This window comes from Nyctibius grandis, chromosome 1 (assembly GCF_013368605.1).
Source record: "Nyctibius grandis isolate bNycGra1 chromosome 1, bNycGra1.pri, whole genome shotgun sequence".
Classification (NCBI taxonomy): domain Eukaryota; kingdom Metazoa; phylum Chordata; class Aves; order Nyctibiiformes; family Nyctibiidae; genus Nyctibius; species Nyctibius grandis.
Genome location: NC_090658.1, coordinates 129,452,853 through 129,459,121, shown reverse-complemented (window position 1 = coordinate 129,459,121; position 6,269 = coordinate 129,452,853). Strand labels below are relative to the sequence as shown.

Genomic DNA, 6,269 nt, shown 5'->3' with positions numbered 1-6,269 from the left:
CCAGTTCCCTTCAAGGCATAGCCCAGGTGTGGTTGTGTTTGCCCAGGAGATTGTTCCAGCAGGCAGTTAAGACTAGGCTGTATCAGGCTGGGCTCTCCCTACCCTTTACAGTCATCTGATATGATCCAAGCTGGCTTTGCACCCTCAAACAGCTCCTGTACGCCTTCATTCCGCACCCAAATATACATTCACCTCCCTGTCATGCAACACAAACTGTATTCACTACAAGAAAGACATTGAGGTGCTGGAGTGAGTCCAGAGAAGGGCAACGAAGCTGGTGAAGGGTCTGGAGCACAAGTGTGATGAGGAGCGGCTGAGGGACCTGGGGGTGTTTAGCCTGGAGAAAAGGAGGCTGAGGGGAGACCTTATCGCTCTCTACAACTGCCTGAAAGGAGGGTGTAGCGAGGTGGGTGTTAGTCTCTTCTCCCAGGTAACAAGTGATAGGATGAGGGGAAACAGCCTCAAGTTGTGCCAGGGGAGGTTTAGATTGGAGATCAGGAACAATTTCTTCCCCAAAAGAGTTGTCAAGCATTGGAACAGGCTGCCCAGGGCAGTGGTGGAGTCACCATCCCTGGAGGGATTTAAAAGCTGTGTAGATGTGGTGCTGAGGGACATGGTTTAGTGGTGGACTTGGTAGTGCTGGGTTAATGGTTGGGCTTCATCTTAACAGGTCCCTTCCAACCCAAATGGTTCTATGATTCTATTCTTGCAGGCTGCAAACCGGTCGTCCTATTATTTTGGGTGCTTTGAACTATCACCCAAAAAGAATATCTTGTTTCAGGGATGGGAGCCCTCTTCACCAACATGCATCCAAACACACCATGTCCAGACTGTGCTGCTCAGGAGGGACGTAGCAGCTTTGCACCAAAGAGAATGGAGGTATCCAAAACACCGACTGAGATACAGAAAGCAGGACTAGTCACCTTTTTGCTGTATTTGCTTGTAATAAACAATATTGACGTGTTGTCACAACTGGGTAAAAGAGGCTTTTTCTGCACCATGCGTTGCTGTCTACTGAACTCCTTTCCACTGGACAAGAACTGATGCTCATGGTTTGGCAAGTTTTAGAAAAGATTGTGCAGATGCATAATACAAAGAATGGCAAAAAAATGACAGTTTTGGAGAGGATATAAAACTTTTTGCTTCGAAACAAAATCTCCAGCTGATGGAGCTCAGGAGGGAAATTTCGTTGTGATCCTTAACTTTTATGCAGGGCTTTCTTTGTCTTCCTCTTTAATAACACACACCAACGAGTCTCAGGGTACTGGGTTACATGAATCACTTGCAATTATTTTGAATCCTGCTCATATGCTTTCTTTAACTAATAATTCAGGAAAAAAAACTGCCCTAAAAGCCCTGTTTTACCAAGTCTGGCCCTGGCAATCAGAGAGAAGCACTTGATACAGTTAATTTTGCCACCTTCAGCTGCTCCCCCCATGTTGCACAAGGGGTATGTGGCAATTAGGGGTCAGGACTGTCCTGCCTCTTCCTGGTTTGCACCGAGCAGAGAGCCCATCGTGACAGTCAGATGACAATTGCTAATGTGGCTTACACAAATTGCTGCAGCTTCCCACCTTGTCGGCACTGGCAAGGCAGCACCTCAAATCCCGTGTTCAGTTTTGGCCCCTCACTACAAGAAAGACATTGAGGTGCTGGAGCAAGTCCAGAGAAGGGCAACCAAGGTGGTGAAACAAATGAACAAGAGGAAACGTCCTCAAGTTGTGCCAGGGGAGGTTTAGATTGGAGATCAGGAAACATTTCTTCACTGAAAGGGTTGTCAAGCACTCGAACAGGCTGCCCAGGGCAGTGGTGGAGTCGCCATCCCTGGAGGGATTTAAAAGCCATGTAGATGTGGTGCTGAGGGACATGGGTTAGCGATGGGCTTGGCAGTGCTGGGTTAACGGTTGGACTTGATCTCAAAGGTCCTTTCCAACCAAAATGATTCTGTGATTCTATGACTCCAAAGCTGGACATCGCTTGCTGAAGTGACCAGCGGCTCCTGCCCTGTGGCTGAAAGCAGATCCCAGAGATCCCGATGCAGAGGTGATGATGCCTTGCACACAGATGGATGATTTTCAGGCTTGGGGGTGGAGAAAATGAGGAAAAAATTCCAAACAAACCAGGAACCAGCTGTCGCTGACTTATGTAATGGCCAGAACTCATGAGAGCAGACGGAAATAGCAACACCAGACCTCGGGCAATCTATATCTGGGCCCTTCGGACTTCCCTGGAAACGCGGCCGGGTTGCCACGTTACGCAGACACGCTCCCGGCCGCGCTCTCCGAAGGTTTGTTGATTCAGCCACTCCTCCGGTTTCGTTTGCCAAGGGAATTCATTTTTCATTATGCCTGGAGGCACGGCTTGTGTGGGTTTGTTTTGTTATTTTTTTTTAATTAATTGCTGTATTTTTCTTCTGCACAGTAGATGAGAACGAATCCCCCCACGGGATGTGGGGTAGCTGCGCATCAGAAGCGGGACCGCAACAAGATTTTATGCTCCCGTCGCCGTCATAGCTGCATCTAGGAGGGAAAGCAGCTCCACGTGTGCCAGGCTCCTGCTCTGGGAAGCAAGAAGGCAGCTACAATCCATCCTACCATGCTGAAGGTCAGAGTCTTTAACTTCTTACCCACTTTCCTGTGCTCTCCTGGTGAGATACCAGCAGCTCCCCATGCACTTAAGTAAAGAAATTCCATTCATATTCACTGATAATCATTTTCCATGTTTTCCTTCCCCGGGACTAGCAAAAAAAAGAGATCTAGATCAGTTTAAAGATTTACCAGAGTGTGTGGGAATAGTAAATACTTCAAGAAAACAATGTCAGAAATGCCTGAGCTGGGTGCAGACGCAATCGGGTAAAATTCTCCAGCCTATGTTAGGGAAAAGGTCAGATTAGAGGATTAAAAAGGGTTCCTTCAGCGTTAAATTATGTGTCTTCCACATGTCGTCAGGATGACTCTCCTCTTGAGAGAGCAAATTCCCTGGCTGGGTGTCAGCTCCTGCAAGTGCAGCTGCAGGAGACACCAGCAAGGACAAACCCCTTTTATCCCTTGGAAAACTTAAAATTTATATCTCATAGGTGATCTCCATTCTCCACATTGTTTCAATTATAAAAAGTGTTTTTTTTTCATTAAAACATTTCATTCCATGTTATTGTCCTTCCATTTTATTACAAATGTATTTGAAACCTCAACTCCAATGTGTTGCTTGATGATGAGGTGACACTCCGCTGAATTTGGGGTACTCTTCCCCACATTTTTGGAGATGTGAATGAGCCACAAGCCTCTCCTCTGCCCTCCATGGGAGAGACAAGGTTGCTCAGCATACAGGAAAGATAATAGATGGCAACTTGAGAATTGTCTTGTGGCTTGAAAATTGACTTTTAGTTGAACTAACGGAAAAAAAAAACCAGTCTGGGAGGGATCATAGTGTACCCATAAGGAGATCTCAGAAGCCTAGTGCAGAGGTGGATGCCAATGCACAGAGATGTGAGAAAAGGAGGAGAAAATGCACCCTGTGAACAGGGACAGTCGGGGTGCTCTGGCCAGCACCCCTCGTGTGCAATTCACCCGTGGAAATTATTCCTGCACCCACCCGTGATTCTTCTATTTCTCTGCGAGCTCTGCAGCCCTGTCCCTCCCTGTATTTAGGTGCTTAATTCCTGTTTTTTGCAGTGGATAGGAGGTGCTAAATGTCTCTGTGAGCCTGTGCTGCACTCTGCACCCTGTAACCGCTGGGATGTGGCAGGGAGGTGAGTGCCTGGAGATCCTGGGCAGCATCCTAGGGAGTCCCAAAAGGCAGCGAAGGCGTCTGCCTCGCCTCTGTTATGCCGGCGTTCTCCATCTCTCCCCATCCCTTTGTCCTCCCTGACCTGACCCGCTCCAATTAATTATTGAAGCAAGAGCCCCAGCACGGCAGAAGTTGCTATAGGGCACTGACACGAATAACAACGGGCAGCTATTTTTATCCCTAACTCTTGTTACCTTGCGGTCAGGAGCTGGGTCCCTGCCAGCTCTCTTCACACAGAGCTTGCTGTCTTGGGCACCACGGCGATTTACAACGCCTTTATGGGCTGGGATTCATTTTAACCACCTAAATGTAGGTGAGATCTATGTGTGATCTAGATAGATGTGTCTGAATGCCACCCTGGTCCCACTCTGTGCACTGCCAGCTGTACTCACGGGTTGCTTTGCATCCGTATTTTATTTTTTCCATCCATATTTTACCTGCAGTAAAGCACAGAGACTGTGTTCATTGCTGGATTTAATAGCCTGTTGACTGCAGAGAGAGAAAACCTGTTTCAGAGGTGAAATTTAATGTCAGGTTGTGAACACTTCTGTAGGATACATTATATTTCCTTTGGGGACTTACAGACTGATTCCTCCAGCCAGTTTATATCCTCACAGCTGACGTACCCACTTAAATATCTTGCTATGACCCGGCGAGGGTGGCAGGGACACACCAAGGGGTTTCTCTGTTCACTCCTTCTCCTGCCAGCTGCAATGAAACCAAAAATCTCCAAAAAAGTCATGGGAAGGGGTGGATTTGAGGAGCGTCTGAAGGGAAATGGGTGCTGCTGAGTACGCAGAGGCAGGAAGGTTGTTCCAGCTGTGAAGAAAAAGAAAAAGAAAAAGAAAAAAGAAAAAAAGGGGGAAAAAATAGAAAGAAAACAGCAACAGAGCACCAGATCCTTCATTCCTGCCAAATTCAATACTCCATCAAGTGATTCCAGAGGAGGGCCCAAACGCCTGAGAAGGAAAATCTGAATTTTCACTTTGGTGCAGAGTGACGTGAGAAAATCTTGCAGAAGCGGGACAAATACCCAGGAGGACCTGGGCTACCTCTACCCTAAACCAGCCACAGCTGTTACCAGCAACATTTTCTGTGATTTTAGAGGGATCTGGTCCAGGCACACGAACAGAAAAGGGGAAAACAAGGCACAGGGGCTGTTTCCTGCTCCTCTTCCAAAACACGAATCGAAGCAGCCGGTCTAGGGAAGTGATCGTCCCTCTGTACTCAGCACTGGTGAGGCCGCACCTTGAATCCTGTGTCCAGTTCTGGGCCCCACACTTCAAGAAAGATGTTGAGGTGTGGGAGCAAGTCCAGAGGAGGGCGACCAAGCTGGGGAAGGGTCTGGAGGGTCTGACCTACGAGGAACGGCTGAGGGAGCTGGGGGTGTTTAGCCTGGAGAAGAGGAGGCTCAGAGGTGACCTTATTGCAGTCTACAGCTACCTGAAGGGAGGTTGTGGTGGAGTGGGAGTCGGCCTCTTCTCCCAGGCAACTAGCGATAGGACAAGAGGACACAGCCTCAAGCTTCGCCAGGGGAGGTTCAGGTTGGACATTAGGAAGCATTTCTTCTCAGCAAGGTTCATTAGCCATTGGAAGGGGCTGCCCAGGGAGGTGGTGGAGTCACCATCTCTGGATGTGTTTAAGAAAAGACTGGACATGGCACTTAGTGCCCTGGTCTAGCTGACATGGTGGTGTCAGGGCAATGGTTGGACTCGATGATCCCAGAGGGCTCTTCCAACCTCATCGATTCTGTGAAGCTGCTCCCTCTGGTGCGATCGGGCAGTGTGAACGCTGGTGCCTCGGCGTTTCGCACAGCCCAACCAACATCGCGTGAATTATTTCCTACCAACCCTGGAAAAACTGCTTTGAGCTACAATATCATCTGGGGGACGCAGCCACGTTTGGGATGTCCACTGTGCCTTGCTGATCAAAATAGGTTTGTCTAGCTTTTTATTCTTTTTCTATTTTTAAACACATTTAAACATATTTTAAACATATTTTCCTTTTTTAAACATATTTAATATGCTTAAATATTTTTTTATTTAATATTTAATACCGAAAATATTTTTTTCAGGGGGAGCAGCCGGTTTTCCGCTGCTTTCTGACTGCGACACCGCCCAGAAAACACATCCCAAAATCACCCTTTTCAGTGCCAAAGCCACAGCAGGACCTGCCGCTTCTGTGTCTTCAAGCCCCCAAACTCCTGGGCTGGTGCCGGGCCAGGGGGAGGCTTCATCCCCCATCCCAAAGGGACAAGCGACGCCCGGCCTGGATGTTTTGGGGCAAAACCACCCGGAAACGGAACTCCCCAAAATGCGATAGAAAAATAAAAAGTGGTTTGGGGTTTTTTTTTAATTTGGTTTTTAATTAAATGGTATTTTCAGCCGATCGGTGACTTCCAAGCGCCGAGACCTCGGGACCGACCCCGGGAACCCCGGGAGCCCCGGCCCCCGCCCACGCGTGCGCAGTGAAGCGCGCGTCCC

General features: G+C 48.3%; 1 long non-coding RNA gene across 1 annotated transcript; it reads left to right on the top strand.

The window, feature by feature from the left end:
* Positions 1-2,202: 2,202 nt before the first annotated feature.
* Positions 2,203-6,124, top strand: LOC137671484 (uncharacterized). The gene is made up of 3 exons (XR_011049420.1): positions 2,203-2,287; positions 2,425-2,604; positions 5,861-6,124. It is a non-coding gene; the product is annotated as an uncharacterized lncRNA (long non-coding RNA).
* Positions 6,125-6,269: the final 145 nt, after the last annotated feature.